Below are 18,156 nucleotides of genomic sequence, written 5' to 3' on the forward strand. Positions count from 1 at the left end.
AGGTTTTAGATAACTCTGGTAAATTGTTTTGAGAAATGGATTGACATTCTTTCCAAGTTAGATCTTGGGGCGTGACAAGGGGTTCTCAATGTTCACTGAAAAAGATTGCAAGGTACTCTGCCTTCACCATGAGGGTTCAAAACTTCTAGGTTATCTTCCTTCACTAGGAGGGTGAAAAGAACTTGTAAGGATCTTTGCCTCACCAAGAGGGCGAAAAGGATTCCGATTCTCCAGCACACCAAGTTGGTAGAAGTGATTCTTTCAAGGGTTTCTCCACCTTATTATGGTGGCTAATGGCTAGACACTAAGAGTTGTGCAATTCCCACGGTGGAGGACTCATGGGAGTAGATGTAGGTCATTATTGGACTGAATCATTATAAAATTTTAGTGTGCTCATTCTCATTTAATTTTTCATTTATAATTTTCTACACTTTACTTTTCTTCAAATTATTTTCTTAAAAATTTCATGTTGAAAAACTTATGGTTGATAATAGATTAATTTGATTAATTTTTCATCATAATCATTGTACTTGTTGTTAAGTTTAATAGCTTTGGCATCAGGTGATCAAATTATGTAGTTTAAGTTATTAAAAATTTCATAATGATTTTTCTTTTTGTTAAAGAAATTTTTAAATAACCACTTCACTCCCCTCTTGCTGTGCTTAGGAACAGTTCAATGAGGCTTAACACTATCAATTAAACTTTTACACATAACATCAACGTAAGATATGCATTACTACCCCTTATATGTTTCTTACACATATTTAATTGGGGCCACATAATCTAATAAAAAGAGTATATGTCTTCTTATAACTTATTACTAATTATCTCTATTTATTTTTAGAAGAAGGTATGCCAACATATGATATTTTAACTAAATAGAGCTTCTTTCTTAAACTTAATTTATTGTGGACCAAAAATAATTTTTCAGCATAAGATATGTTTCTAGTTAAATTGCTACAGGGAAGTTTGGTTGCCAATATTAAATGGAGCTAATTCATTTATATTTAGACATGGAGCTAAAAGCTCATGGTTCTACTGTAACATCTCCATATTTAGTATTACGTTAAATACATTCTGACATGAACAGTTTCATGGTAATCAATTATGTTTCTATATTTTAAGCCCTTCTACAAGTGTCTAGGAATGTTTTATACACATGTGGATGCATGCATAAGTTCTAGTTAAATTGCTACAGATTTAATTTTTAAAATATCCAAATCCATAATTCAACTTCATTTATTTCATTTAGGTAGTCTCAAAGTGAGAGAAAGACAGAGTTTTAGGGAGTGAAAGGTTATTTTAGGGGACAATAGACCATTTTCTACTAATGGCTTAGTTTTGATGGTTGACAACATCGAGGTAGTTTATATTTTTTTATCACCGTTTTCAAAAATAAAGAGATTTCCCAAAATTTCTAATAAAATTTATATTTTCAAAACAAAAAAACACGGATAAGTTTACCCTTATAAAATATTCATCATTTAATTTTCTTTATATTAACAAACCATTGATTCTGCATATTTAGGCATTTTTCTTGAGTTTGTATACTAGATATTTAGGGGTTTATACTATTTTAATTAATTAGAAAAAATAGGGCTATATAATATATTATTGTAATATAATTGATGTTTTTGAATAGTAATTTGCACAATATCTTGTAATTTAGTTATATTCTAAAATAGTGAATTTTTGCTTAGTAGTGCATTTTGAGTAATTTTAAAATGAGCTTTTTATACTTTATTTACTATAATATAATGAATTATGTGCTCAATTGATTCAAATGTTTGATTTTGATGAGATTTGCAGTGGATGGAGAAAGTTTTATTATCGCGTTAAATGCATATTCTAGTGCAAAGGGCAAATTCTAGTTCGATATGAACACTGTTAAGAATTCCTTAAATTTTATCTATTGGGAGGCATAAGGGTCAGAATTCCTTAAATACTATGTGTTGGGAGACATAAGGGTTAGAATTCCTAAAAATCTATAGATTGGGAGATATGATGGTTAAAATTTTCCTAAATCTAAATTTTGGGAGGCATAAGGGCCAGAATTCCCTGAATTCTATCTAATAGTTTACTCTGACATATGAAGTTCTTTTTATTTAATTTTTTAAAATTTTTAATCTTCTCAACATAATAATTTATTATATTTTTTAATATTTATTTTTGCACCTAATAAATGGTTTATTTAAAAATTTAGATCAGTAAATATGGCCTACTGAGTTATGTTAGTTCGTAGATGTTTTTCTTTCTTTTTTTAGGGTCTGGGATAGGGAAAGTTATATATGAGTAGCTATTTAAACATTTGATCTAACTTTATGCATACATTTCTTTCTTTTGATATTTTTTAGAATCAAGGCTAATCATCTATACTTTCTATACTTTTATCTATTGTCATAAACTATAGTGTAAACATTATATTTATTATTTAATGATGAAATGGAAAAAAGTTTCATGGATAAATTAATTTTCATTACTAGATGTTATAAGTAGTTATGTGGCTTCTTTTTTAATTTAAATTTTAATTGAACATAATTTTTTTAATAATTTCTAAAACTTAGACCATGGGGTACTTGTTGTAATCCAACATGATAAGACTTATTTAGTCTATGAGACCTATCGAGTTTGGTTATAATAAGCCATTTTGGTATCATAAATTTAGTTTTGGAAATTGATTTTAAAAGAAAGCTATAAAAATGGATCTTACATCTAGTGGGGTGGTTTTGAGTCAGCCTGAATTTTTATTTGCATAAATGTTCAGTTAATCATTCTATATGATTATAGATCTACGAGACCCAAATGAGATGATAGACTAGATGTGAATCAAGTTACACCCGTATAAAGTATATCTCTTATTGTCAGTTATGATATAATCTCAAAGTTTACTAGTATGGTAGAATAGATGATAATTGAGACATAGAGTACAGTTCTTCATATTTGATTTGAAGAGGTGGATCATTGTCTGCAAAAATTTCTAAGATTTGATTTTAGGGGGAGTTTGATCCTAGGATAGTAAAAGATTGAACGAGGGGGCTAGAAAAGACTTTTAATGGAATGCAATGTCCTCTTGAGTAGAAGACGCCATTACCTATTTTTCTATTAGATGGAGAGGCTAAACACTAGTGGAGGAGATAACAAGAAAATAAGTTCCAAGAAATAATAAACTCCCTAATTTGTTGGGAGGAGTTTTCTAATGTATTTTGAGCCTAGTTTATACCACCTTTTATATGTTAGTAGATGCAAGATATTTTTTTGGACAAGTAAAGGGGAGGAGGATAGTTATGCAGTACAAGATAGAGTTTACTACTTTAGCAAGGTATTAATTTATAGTTAATTTACACTTTTGGCAAGAAGTCATAAAGGATTTTAAGTGGACTTTGAGATATTTTAAGGCAACCACTGGTTCTATTTCATATCTTTGATTTTTCTGAGGTGGAGCAAGATTGTTTGATTCATTATTAGTAGATAACTTCTTAACAGCGATATACTATGAGCATGAAGTGATTTAGTGATGAGACTTATGGTAAGTGATTTTCTTGGAAGAGGTGAACGTTTGAACTTAGAGAGTCTAAGAGTGTAAGACATTCTATAATAGTTTCTTGTAGTGAAAGTGTAACTAGTTCTACTTCTATTAATGGATCACTTGTGTGCCATAATTTCGGTAGAAGACATTCTAATTAGCGTTATAGGATAACAGGGCTTTGTTTTTAATGTGGGTAGATTGGACACTAAGTAGCTGTGCATCCATAGGTAGGATCCAACTAACATTTTGATACCAAGTTTGAGTGTTCAGTCAAATCAACAAAGAGATCAAGGGAAATTCCCCTTCACATATTTTTTGTGGGATCTTCTATTTTAAGTGATGGTTCTTCTTATATAGAAAGTTCATTGGAAGGAAAGCTATCTGATAATAATCAGAGAGAGACTATTAGTTCTATTACAATAATATAGATTCATGCACGTATATATAATTTGACTAAGTATGAAGCCTGAGATGCTCCTATTAATTTTATTGGTATGACTTGAATTTATGAGCTTCGTTGTTTCATTTTGTTTGCATCTTGAACTAGTCACTCGTTTAATTCAAAGAATTACTTCAATTTATTACACTTTTATTTAGTCCTACCGAAATTTTCAATGTCTTTCATTTTGTTGAGTAGAGATGGTATGATAGCGAGTAGTGTCTACTTCTATAATATTGAGATAGCAGATAAAAAAGTGGAGATCTAATTGAATTTTGTTACCAATTTTTTATTTATTATTTTTTTTTGGGTAGGTACTGGTTTAGCAAGTATGAGCCTCTGATTGATAAGTCACTTTGTTTCTTAGGAGTAAGAGTTATCAATTTTAGGGTGTTAAGGAAATTTTGTCATGCTTGATCTCTATTTTGAAAGAAGATAAAATTGGAAAGAATGGTGGCATAATATTTTTATCATTAGTTTATGATAGTAGTGTGGATTTTGGTATTCTTTTTGATGTTTTCGTAGTATGGGAGTTTTTAGATGTATTTAACAAAAAGTTAGTCAGTTTTCCTCTGGATAGAGATATTGAGTTCTGGGTCGATGTATTTTTGGTATGTCCCCTAGATTCAATGCTTCATATATAATGGCACCTAAGGAGCTTTATGTTGAAGAAAAAGCTTCAAGAGTTAGTTGATAAAGGCTCCGTCCATCATAGTGTATCTCTATGGGGTGAACCTTTTCTGAAAAGAAGGATGGTATAACGTGCATGTACATTAATTATAGGGAACTGAACAAACTCACTATCAATAATTAATATTTTAGCTAAGTTATAATTATATATTTGATTAGCTTTCTTGATCTTTTTTTGTGTTTTAAGATTCATCTATAATTTAGTTAATATCTGGTGTTGGTGAGAGAAAATGATGTGATGAATACTACTTTCAGTACGTGATTGTTGACCCCATTTTCATATGAGGTGATAGGAACCCAACCAGATTTTTACCCATTGATTTGATGGTTGACAAGCATCTAGGTGTCAATCATCTAGACTTCAATCTAGGATTCAAGTTAGACTTCAAGTCAATTTAAATTCAAACATTAATTCAAAATGCCATACTTAAATCTTAAACCCATACCATAGCTCACACTTTGAATTCAAACTTCAATCAATTCAAAATCAATCCAGACTCCATTCTTTCAAACATCAATCAACCAAGATTTAAGTCAATCCATCCTCCTGTAGAAGTTTAATCCTACCCAAACATTAATAATTATTAAATTGATTGCAATTGACTTGGATAATTTAAATTCAATTATTCATATCCAAAATCGAGTTCAAACCCAAAAATCATGTCCAAAATCTAAGACTAAAGGTTTATGTCTTGAAACCCTTTTTGAATAATTTTTCAATAATTCTAAAACCTATTCAAATAACCACCGATACATGAAATATAATTAACAACTTGATTAGGCATGTCCCTAGAGTCAACTCTTCAAATTTGAACTCAATCTGAGACCTCTAACCTGAAAACTAAATTCATTTTCAAAGGCTATAAAACCTTCAAATATTTACAACCTATGCAACTAAACATTCCACTTGGTGAAATTTAACCTTGGGATCTTCCCCAAGACTATAGATCATGTTCAAACTTTTTATAATGAGATGTTGAGAATTAAATTACCTTTTTGTGGACCCATTTTTACCCCAAGTTGACTAGGGTTTAAATTGATCGAAAATGCCACTAAAGGAGAAAATTGAAGTTTCCTCCAAACTTTAACATGGCCCACTCAAATCAAACATAGAAACCTTCTATAATGCATCACAAACACCATTAGGAGTGCATTTAACTCAAGCCCACACCTTGGTCAAGCCTTATTGACCAAGTTAACCTATTTTGACTAAAATGAACCTTTGGGTTTTGAATAGTCATTTCAATCCAAATTATCCCATCAAGCATGAGACCAATTCTATTAAACTCCCAATGTTAAATTAAATCACTTGAGCCTAAACTCAGGCCTTGGGTCCACCTGGTTGACTAAGTTAACCTAGGTTGATAAAATAGACCTTTGATGATTTAAATGAACAATTTCACCCAAACAACCATTTTAACCCTTGGGACCACCTCCGATAGACATTAATGATCAAATCAAATTTGTTGAGCCCAAACCTAGACCCTTGCATGAACTTGTTAACTAGGTCAACCATTAAGCTTTATTCACTTTGAATTGAACATCAAATTCTTTCTAGCCCCATCAAAATTCTTTTAAACATATTCCTTGTAATTTGAACTTGATTAATTCCTTTGATTCAATTAAAAGTTGACTTGGCCAACGGAACTCAATCTTAGTTAAATTTAACATATTTAGGTCTAATCACTTCACAAAACACCCTCAATATCCTCAAACTTTTAATCCTACTCCAATGCATGATAAATTTTCTATAAAACTATTAATTCCTCTTAATTACATGATTCAAACTTATTTAAACTTATTTGGAGTCAAGCCATGGTTAATTTGAACAAGTCAATTTATTTTGACTTGGTCAAACCCACTAAAATTCCCACACACTCTTTCAAACTCTAATCTCATGGCTTCAAACTCCCTCCAAACCACTTTAACTGACTCTTGGTGCCACCTTCCATGCCATGTCTCCTGGTATGACTAGCTTGTTGGTCAAACCGGTCTATAAAGGCTTGGAAGACTATTAAGTGGTCAAATATCCTCTCTCAAGCCATATCCCCCCATTTGAAACTCCTCCAGCCATTCAAATAATTTTAGAAGCTTCTTAAACCTTGCTTAAACCCAATTTAATCCATTAATTAATTATAAAATGTTTAGAATGACCTCTCTTTCACATGTGAGGACAAGTGATCCTTTCCTTGTAGTTGCCCTCACTTTATTCTTTCCTCCAACATTCTAACCAATCTAGGTTAGGTGGTAAGCATTTGGGGTTATGCCAAAAGAATCCTAGCCCTCCAATCGGTCTAGTGTTTTTTGAATCGGCCAAAGAAGCCAAAATAGGCCTAATTCTACATTCTAAACTACCTCACAATCTTAGGCTTTTCTACACTAGAGGTTCTTTCATTTTTCCTAAAGTCACTTCCCTCCTCACACTCAAAGCTCAAGCCAACCATCGAAGGCTTGGTAGTGGCCATCATCCTACTAGCTAAGCCTTTACTCCATGAAAGGCTAGAAGTATCCTTTGTGTTTCGAAGCATGAATTCGTCAAGGGAATTTTACAAGGACAGTCAACAAGCTTAGAGAAATTAAAGTCTTCAAAATCCAACATTTATACTGAGGTAAAACCTTAACCCTAGGATAAGACACTTAAGAGAAAATAACTTTATATTAAGCACTTTTTCAGACCATGAAATAAAGTCTGTTGAGTCTAGTAATTAGGTTGTTAAGCCTAAGTTAATGTCCCAAAGGTACCAAGGGGGGGGGGGGTGAATTGGTTAGTTTTAAAAATTTAAGCCCTCTTTTAAAATTATGTTAACCGAAATAATAGAATTTTTCTTTTAAAGTTTTTGTTAGAAAAGTTTTCAACAAGAGGTTTTTTAAGACTTAAGAAATTAAATGCCCGAAGACGTAAAACCAGTAAAGGGTAAATGACACAGGATTTATAGTCGGTTCGGTTAAAACTGAGACTACATCACTCCCAGAGGGCAACCTCTGAGTATTGCATAATTACAATAGTGACTCTCCTTTTGGCACCCATTAGCAAGGCGGAAGAAGCCTTTACAACACACTCTTTTCACCACTCCCTGCGGTGCTGAAGAGAACATTCGTCTTTTAAACAATCCCCAGTGTTGACAGAGAACCGTCATTCTTTCACACTATCCTATTGTGGGCAGAGAACCCCTTCGGCTATTCAACTCTCTAGTGTAGCAGCGAACCCTTCGGCTATTCCACACTAATACGTGTAGGTCATGCGAACCTCTTTGTGCTATTCACACTCTCTAGTGTAGGCAGCGAACCTTCGGATGTTCAACTCTCAAGTGTCGGCAGAGAACCGGTCTCCTTGATAGATCTTTCACAAGAAGTCTAGAAGGAGAAGGAAGAAAGAGTGAAGTAATCCATTTAACAAGTACGAGACTCTCCGTTTGATATCCAAGTGAATGCCTTCTCGTCTAATATGGTTTGGAATCCTCCTTTGAATGCATCTCTTCCACTCTCTCCTTGGCTATTTCTCTCAGAGGTAATGAGATCAAATGACAAAAGGATTGGCGTGGCAGTTAATTTGGACTATTTATACAAAAGACAAGAAAAACCGTCCAAAATTTACAATTTTTAATTTCTGGTACGCAAGTGGATCGTCTGGACGATTTACTTAAATGATTTGAAATCACCCAATTTGTATATGTGTCGAAATGTCTTCGTACAGCTGATCGTCCGTACGAACTAGGTTCGTCGGTAACGAACGGTTATTAGTCGGTTCTAGAAACTGCTTGAAAATCGTTTCTAGAGTCGGTTATACTCGTTTGACGAAAATTTTATTCGTCTGGAAGAAATTTTTTACAGAGGACGCAATCGTCCTGGACGATTATTTATTTCGTCTTGACGAAACCTTTTTCAGAGGACCAATCGCCATTGGACGATAATTATTTTTGTCTAGAACCGAAAATTTTCCAGAGACGCATCATATGGACGATTATTATTTTCATCTGGGATGAAAAATTTTCAGGAGGACAATCGCCATTGACGGATTAATTAATTTCATCTGAATGATATTTATAACAGAGACAATCATCCTGGACGATTGTAAAATTCATCCTGACGAATAGGACTTAGAAAATTTTTAAAGCAAGTTTATTCGTTCCATGTGCTCAATAAGGCAGATAACTGTTGATAGTCCCGTACGAAATGGACATCGTCCAGTACAATATAAAAATTTTTTATGATTTCTTATGTGTGTGTAATGTTTTAATCGCTTTCATTACAATCACTTCCTTTCATTTAATTTCAAAGAAATGCAAACTTCAATTTTACAAAGTATCTCATTATGAAATTTTTATTTGAAGTCTTCATAGTCTGGAGTTTCATTTTTCTGAAATGTTAGTAACATAAAGAGGCAAATAAAAATCTTCTAAAATTGTTAGGAGATAACTACACATTTGAATAATAATATTTGGAATTCAATCAAAACTACATAAGTTGGCAATATGTAAAACATTCAAATAACAACTATCTTTACAATCCCCCTCTTTGATGCATGGCAAACATAATATTATTTGTATGGTTTCAATTTAAACAAATCTCCCTAATCTCCCCCTGAATTGATGAATACATGAAATACGGAGGAATTTTGAACCTAAGACAAATTTTATTTTTTCAAATTTTTTTTAACCAACAAATACAAGTCAACTCAAAAATTAAAATGTACAACAAAAAACAATTAAACAAACAAAACATGCAAACACAATATTTCTCCCCTTTTTGACAACAACAAAAAGTGGAAGAAAAACATAGACAGAAATGTAAGAAACTTATATGACAATTCATTGAAAATTTATCTAAATGGTGATTATCATAGCGTATGTAATCTAAACTATAATATTAGGTCAATCATAGAAATTCATAAAATTTAGAAGTGATATAACATTGTAAGTAAGAAGAATTTTATCAAAGACATGTTCAATTTAGACATTCAAATATAGAAAATCATTATAAGAGAGATGTATAAAAATTATATCTTTAAAGTTCAATAGAATATAAACTGAAAATAAGAATCCATTTTGGAAATAGAGAATTGAAAGAATTTGGAAATAAGAGAATTGCCCACATGTGGCGCTTTTGCGCAGCTTTTTCAAAAATTTTGCGGCACATTTTGTGGCATCTTTTTGACATTGGCTAATTTTTTGCCTCTTTTTCAATATTTGCGAACCTTTTGCGCATTCCTTCTGATTTTTGTAGCTCTTTGTAACAATTTTCAAGAGTAATTGAGACTCAAATCTTTCTCAAATCAGTAATTTAAAATTTAAATATTATAAGTGGCATAAATATCCTTGAGCATCAGAATATAAATAAGAAAACATCTATATTGCAATAATATATTTAAACTTTTTATGTGTCTAAATGAATAGAATGAATTAAAAGTTCTACTTCAACAAGTTATAAACAACTTTTAAATTTAGAAAGACTAGATTTTCTAATGTAATTTCTTAAATTACAATCTAATTTAAGCACAATTAAGATTAAATAAGAATAATGAAATTCATAAAATTAACTACACTTCCAAAAAAAACAAATTTGAATCAAGTTACAACATGCATTAAATATTAACTCGTAAAGGATTAATATTCATTTCATAGATTAAAACAACTAAGAAATACAACTGAAACTTTTTAATAAAATTACAACTAAAACAAACACTAAAAAATAAACACTACACAACAAAACATTTAAAAAACAAAATACGGAGTAACAAAACACAAAAGAAATTCTTCTCGTCATTCCTATTTCTTCTGAGGAGGAGAGGAATGCAACCAAAAAGGTTGAGTAGGAGGCCATCAGCATTAATTGGTATAATTTCATGTACTTCATTCTGATGCTACAATGTCTTGTTTGCTGTTGCAAGAAAGTTGAGCATCAAGTTGATCAATCTTTGATCAACATGATGTCCTAGTTTATCAATTTTCTCAATGATTCTGATAAATCTACTTGAGGTGCAGAATTTGCTCTCTTCTTCTTCTCCTTCTGACGCACTGGATGTGCTTTCCCTTTTTCTCTTGAAAAGTAATCTGAAGGAAGCAATCATTATAGTAAATACTGGCTCTTCGTATTCTCATCAGGATGCACTAAGTTGTATTTGCTTTTCCAAACTGTATGTAATAAGTGCCCTAATGCAGATGATCTTTTTCTTCTATTCAGCGTGTTCTATTTTCTGAAAGACAATTAGAGATAATCTATGATAATTGGGCTTCATCGATAGGATGACATTCCATAATCAAAAAGGGGTTAGAAACAAAAAGGAGAGGGTAATATTGATCTATCACCAGCTTTAGGGAATGATTGAAGATCGAAGGATATGCCTGGATATTCGGGCATTTTTTTTATCCGAGACTCTAGTGACATGATAGTTAAGACACTTTTCTAATTACCCTATTGACTATCCCATTTGAAAGTGGTTTCAGTCTTAGGGTGTGGGCTCTATATCCTTCAGTTTCTTAGTTCAGAAAGGACCAATGTCGTGCTTGGTGATTTTAACTTTTTTATTTTGAAAAACAAAAGAACTTATGCAGGAGTGGGTCGGAATTAAACTCAATGTTTGGCTAGAAAAGTAGAGAAAGTTTGTTTTGTTTGTAAGGTGGACGAGAGAAAGGGATCATTGAACTGGTGGAGGCAAAAAGGTTGGCATTACTTAAAGTTGTATCTCGCTTTGAATCAGAATGGAGAAGAAGTTATTTTTAAGCAGAGGAAATGGGAAAAGATTCCTCATTTGTTTGACAGGAAGTTTTCAGAGGCATTCCTGTGGGGTTTTTTGCCAACACTTTTTCTTTGTTGAGGAGGCCATTGTCGACTTGAAGTCGAAAAGAATTGAAAGGGAGTTTTTGGAGATGTGCATTGTTTAGTTAGAAAGCTCAATATTTTAAAGAAAATGATATGTTCATCCTGGTGAAACAGTTTCGTCCTGGATGAAAATTATCGTTCGTTTGGACGAAAATATTTCGTACAGATGATCAATTCGTCAAATTGTAATGGCTTTTTGTAATCAACACAATTTATGATGGTCCTTTGTAATGTTTTTGACTTGAACCGATGTACAGAAAAATTTTTTCGTAACAGACGATCAAAAAGTTACATTTCGTTTTTAATGTCTGTTGAAAATTGTCCCCCTTTACATTGAAACGACCGTCTGTCGTCTGGACGAACCAAAGGTTCTTATGACGGTCATTCTTGATCGTACAGACGAACTAATTAAAAACGCTCTCAAACGGTTAAAATTCTCAAGCAACTGAATTTTGCACACATCGTCTAGTACGAAAAAATTTCATTTCGGAACGATTTCCACCAATTTTTTGAATTTTAATTGAAGAAATTCAAACAAAACATTCAACAAATTGAAATTAAAGACAAAAACAGACTCAAATTATACTCATTCAAAACAAAAAAAAAAATACAAATTTATAAAACAAACAAAAAAAACTAAGAAAATATAAATATCAATGTTGAAAAACATTTTTATTTAAGATTCAAATCAATTACTCCAAGCCTTGTTCTTAAAGTACTAAACGGTATCAAAAGGCTAAAGATTTTTGTTAAAAATGTCTGCAAGTTGATTTTCAGTTGAAACAAGTTTGTGATTTCAATTTCTCCCTTGGATACATGATCCCTTATGAAAATGATGCCTTATGTATGTGTTTTGGTTCTAGAATGTGAAATAGGATTTTGGAAATGCAATAGCAAATAGTATTATAAAAAAACATAAATTGGAATAGTGTCTATAGCTAATCCTAACATCAATCAACTGTTATTTAACCATAAGTACTTGTTGCCACACAACTTCCTAATGCAATTTTCATGCTTTCTGCAGTAGATAAGGGCTATATGAATTTTGTTTTCTACTGGACAAGAAACTAATAAATTTCCAATGAAATTGACATGTTGCGAAGTGCTTTTCCTATCCACCTCTACAGCCTGCAAAGTCAGAATCTGAGTAACTAGCAATTTTCAAATGAAGAGCTACAACTTAGGATCACAATTCTAAGTTTTGAGTTCCTAGCAAGTTATCTTAAATCCTTTTCACTACTGTCAAATGTGATTCTTTTGGATTTGGATTGAAATCTACGCACATAAAGAAACACTAAACATTATATCTGGTCGGTCTACCAGTCAAGTAAAGGCAAAAAGATCCAATAAATCCCTCTATATTTTTTTGATCAACAGATTTACCTTAGGTTTTTTATCCACTGAACTGAGGACTCATTAGTGTACTAACAGTTTCAGCATTGTCCTTTCATATTGTCTTGAGGATATCTTATAAATTTTAGTTTGGCTAAGAAATATTCTCTCAAAGTTGGCTTTAATGCTAAAACGTAGAAAGTATTTAATCTCATCATTAGACTCATTTCAATTTCACTACTCATTATTTTAAGAAAAATCATGCACAAGGATTTTTATTTGAAGATCCAAAGATGATACATCCAATAAATTTGAACATGAGTTATTTCCTTTCCAAATTTCTTTAAAAAAAGAGTTTTATCCACACTCTTTTCAAAGATTTTTCAAGTAGGAAGTGGCTTCAACCTCTCATACCAAGCCCTAGGTGCATATTTCAAACTCCATATAATGCTTTTTAACTTAAAAATATGGCCTTATTTCTAATGATACTCCTGAGTCTTCATTTTTTTTTTAACACCCACTTGGTTCCAACAATACTTCCGATCTTTTTGGCCTTGTGGTTATCCAAAACTTTATTTTCTTTTCTTTACAAATTGATTTAACTCTTTATGCATGGCCAATATCCAAAAATTCATCAGAAAGTGCTTCATCAATATTAGTGCGTTCTAATGTTGAAATAAAGGCTGAATGATTGACTTCCTTGTTTAATCACGCCTAGTTCTATACACCTTCACTAGGTTCACCTTAATCAATTGCTCTTGGGTGGTTTTAGAAAATTTCAAATCTCTAGGCAAAGGATTTTCTCATTCAAAAATTTCTTCCTTATTTTTTTCCAAATTTAATCATTATCTTTTGGGAGTTTTTCCTCAATCTCTTCTTCACAATATTTGGCTCCTTCCAAATTCCAGTCATCAAATAACATGTGTGGTTTCTTCAATGATCTAAGTCTTTTATTGAATACCCTATAAGATTTTTCAACACTTGAATATCTCAACATAAAATTCCTTCATCTGATTTTGGATCAAATTTTCCTAAGGCAGATTTTCCATTGTTTATGTATCGAAACCTTGCAACAAAAAATATCAAATGTGACAAGTTAGGTGTTCTACCTTTTAGCAATAATAGGGTGTTTTTATTTAAATTTGATCTCACAGTTCACCCTATCAGAACATAACATGCAGTGCAACCGCCTCAGCCCAAAAATATCTAGGAAGTGAAGTATTCTACAAACATGTCGGCGGCTTTTCTATTAATGTTCTAATTTTTTCTTTCAACTTCTCCATTTTGTTGAGGGTTCTAGGTGCGAAAAATTGTGATCAATCTCTTTTTCCTTTATAAAATTTTCAAATCTTTCATTTTTTAAATTCTCCTCCATGATCATTTGTAAAGAGATTAATTTCAAACATCCTAGTTTTCTTGAATCCAGTTGAAAATTTTGAATTCCCTCAAATGATTTACTTTTAATGAAAAAGAAATTAACCCAGCGTGAATCTTGGAGAAATTCATCCACTATACACAACCGTATACTTTCCCTCCTAGACTTATACGTTTCCTACTCGGTTCCAAAAAGATCATGTGAGATTTCCGAAGTTATACTAGGACTAAAATCCTTTTGGGACTTAAAAGAGGACTTACTTATTTCCTAATTGATATGCATTTACAAAGGTGGTCTTATAAAGTCTAATTTTCGGCGTATACCTCCAATAAGTTCTTTTTGGGTAATTCTCCCTAAGGTTTTTTCATACTAGAATGACAAAGTCTCTTATGCCACAAGCATGATTCATCCGAACAACAGTTTTTAAACAAAAAGCAGTAGGAGATAGAATAGAATTCAAATCTAGCATGTAAAATTGTTAACCTTTTTCATTAAGGTTATTATGAGCTAGTAGGTAAATTCATATTCTAAGCCCTTTCACATAGCTACTTTATAATTAACAGATATATTTTGCCTTCAACCAATAGCAATTATTATAATTGTTTTTTTGAATTTCCAATCTATATGATCCAAACCATTTCTTAGTGGTATTATCTCCAAGTGTACTTGTTCTCCATTCCTGCTTCCAGTGTTATGATTGAGCATATTCCAAGTAATGCTTGAACATCGCTGTCCAGGTACATATGGCTCCACGAGGTCTTGTGTGAGAGCAATCCTGAAAATTTCTCAAATGTTAGACCTGGGAATCCAAACAAGTTTGGGTTTTACTTTAAAAAAATTTATAATCAGATGCATGTATGATATGGTCTAGGTTTATAGCATCCTTAGTTCTCCACACCAATTGATTTTCATCTTCAAGGTACAGGTGTGAGCTATATGTCCAAAAATTTCAATTATTAATTTAACATTAGGAAAAATATTCCTATGTTTTCTTTCGCATCATGATTTGTCTTTTAAGGGATTTCATGATTTAGGATAATTATTTAGGATTTGTAAAATCTTCACGTTTAGGGGGAATCCTATTATCCTCGAGACGCTTTATTGTCAATTTATAAAATGAATTTATATCTTCAATATTTGATTTGTTAATGATTCGAATGTTTTTCTCTAGATTCATCTTAATTTTTAAAAATCTTTTTCAAGTTCAGCATCGGCATGTTTTAAAATCTAAATTTTTATTCAAGTCATTCATATTCATCAAGTAAATTTCATGTGGTTGTCATCTATTAAGCATCGATCTTTCCTAAGGATTCGTGTTCCTTCTTAAGCTCTCAATTCTAAACCTAAACTAGCATGATCTTTTTTCATTTTCTATATGCATCATGCACTGTGTTAGAACTTCAAACATTTCATCATAGGTTTAAGTCACATAACTCTTCTTGATCTGATTGTTCAACATTATCTGCATCAAGCAAAGGTTTGTGACTTTTCTTCTTTTTGGAATTCAGATGAGCTGAAGCTGAGTCCGCCCAAAAAAGCACTTTGAAATTTCTTCTTGCCTTCTTTACATTGGTTCTCCTCTCTTCTCCTTGCTAGGAGTGGCTTTGAGTTTTGGGTCAATCAGTCTTGATATGATCTGGTTTTCCTGCATTCATAACAAATTACTTTTTCATTAGAAACCTTGTATTCTGGTTAAACTTACCTCTGTTCATTGCTGGCGTCTCTTCTTCTTTCCTCTTTAAAAAAACTTCTGAATTGTCAGTCATCAGTGCAATATATCTTCATCCCAGGTTGTGGTGTTCATCTCTGACTCTTCAACTTTAGTGCAATATTATTCTCCTTTGTGGTTCCCTACATCAATCTTATCTTCTGACTTACTCCTTGCTATAAGTAATGATGAACAAGAAGATTGTAATAGAGTAAATGTTTAAGATCTTTGACTCTGTAATTGCAGTAATTTTAGCATCAAAAGCAGTAGGTTTAAACATAGAAGAATTTTATTACCATTTCAAGCTTTAGTTCTAAATTCCCTACCAAGTGCAAATGCAAAAAGTGACAATTTGGTGTGAATCTTGTGTATATGTGAGATATATTCATTTGGTTTCATGCGAAACAATTCATAGTCATATAAAGAATATTGAGTCTTGATTGGCTTAACCTCATTTGCTCCTTATAAGTTATACAAAGTCTATCCATAATGTCCTTTCCACTTTTACAAGTAGAAACCGCATGTAGTCTTCACATTTTAAAAGCACAAAAGACAACTATTCTTGACATTTGGTATTTAATTGTGCTAAGTCTAGTTCTTCTATAGTCCAATTCTGCAAAAGGTGTTTCTACCATAATCTCCATCAATAATCTAGTGGTTTTATGTATCCATCCTGGACTAAAGCATCCACATTCGATAATTCAAGTGACTGTAAGAAAGTAGACATGCGTGTTTCTAAAAATCAAGGAATATTCTGTCAAAAACAGTTGGAGGTTCTAGTGGATAGAGTAACCTTCAGGGTGTTTCTGATTTTGAATGTAGAGCATCCTTACGTTAATAATAAATGTATTCAAACTTATGATTTTGAAGAAGCTGATACCCACTTGTTGAGGTCTGTTTGGTTTTAAGCCCTAAGTTAATGTCAAGCTACCAGAGGGGGGGGGGGTGAATTTTGTAAGTTTAAAAAAAATTTTAAGCCCTCTTTTAAAAAAATTAATGTTGATTCTCGAGAATAAAAAGATTTTATTTCTTTTAAAAAATTAAAATTTTGTAGATAAAAAAGTTTTTTTTTCAGAAACCACATGAGTTTTTTTTTTTAGAACTAAGAATTTTGAAAAAATCCAAAAATTGCGGGAAACGTAAAAAATATAGTAAAGTAAACATGAACAGATTTAATAGTGATTTTGGTCTACAAAAAAACCCAGACGCTCCTTAAAAGCAAACCACTCACTCCTATCGCATGCAAGGCCATATCCGCCTCCTGATATTGCACAGGTAGATACCGCGCCGCCGCGAATATGTAGTGTTGGATCTCCTCTTTTTGTACCGCATCAGTAAGGCCGTGGGGGCGGGGAGTAAGCTCTTAAAACAGGCAACACCCCCCCCAAAATAATACACCCAAAAAATAGCCCCCATTTAAAAAACAAATAAAAAAAAATAAGAAAAAAAAAAACATAAAAGAGACACACTCTCCTACTTGTTTTTTTTTTTTTTCCCCCCCCCGCCCCGACCCAACCTCATCAGGCCCCTTAACACTCCCCCCCACCCACCCCACACCAGCCCCCCGCCCCCTCCCGCACTCGTGGGTGATAGGTATGCAGTGAAAAAGAAAAAAAGAAACAGGATCTGATACCAGCCTCCCCGGTGCGGTAGAGGGTGGACGTAAGTGCGCCACGCCGTTTACCGTACACGCCTTTTAAACAGCAAATCCCCCCCATTGTTGGTCTATAGGAAAAACCCCGACCTCTTAATCCGCATTCCATCCTTTCACAGTACCGGAGAGCTTACTTCTCCGACCTTGTGTGGCTTTACGAGAACCTTCTCGGCTATTTCCATCCACATCTCCTCTCTCTCCCCCCTGAGTGTAGTTGGCAGCGAACCTCGGTTATTCACAATATCCCCTAGTGTAGCCAGCGAACCCTTTGGCTATTTACAGACTCTCGCGCCCTAGTGTGGTACGAACCTTTGGTTGTTCACACTCTCAAAGTGTCGGCAGAGAAACCTGGAATTCCTTGAGCAGATCTTCTCACAAGATCGTAAGAAGGAAGAAGGAATATGTGAAGTAATCCAATTCCATCACAAGCTATAACGATCTTCTTTGAAATCCATAGTGAAGCTTCTCGCTCAAATGGTTTAGGATTCCTTTGAATGCTCTCTTCACTCTCTCCTTGGCCTAATATTTCAAGAGGTATAAGATCAAATGCAAAAAGATTGAGTGCCGCACTGTGCAGTCTATATTTGGACTATTTATACAAAAGCCTGAAGAA

The sequence above is a fragment of the Dendrobium catenatum genome, unplaced genomic scaffold (assembly GCF_001605985.2).
Source record: "Dendrobium catenatum unplaced genomic scaffold, ASM160598v2 fragScaff_scaffold_989, whole genome shotgun sequence".
NCBI classification, from domain to species: domain Eukaryota; kingdom Viridiplantae; phylum Streptophyta; class Magnoliopsida; order Asparagales; family Orchidaceae; genus Dendrobium; species Dendrobium catenatum.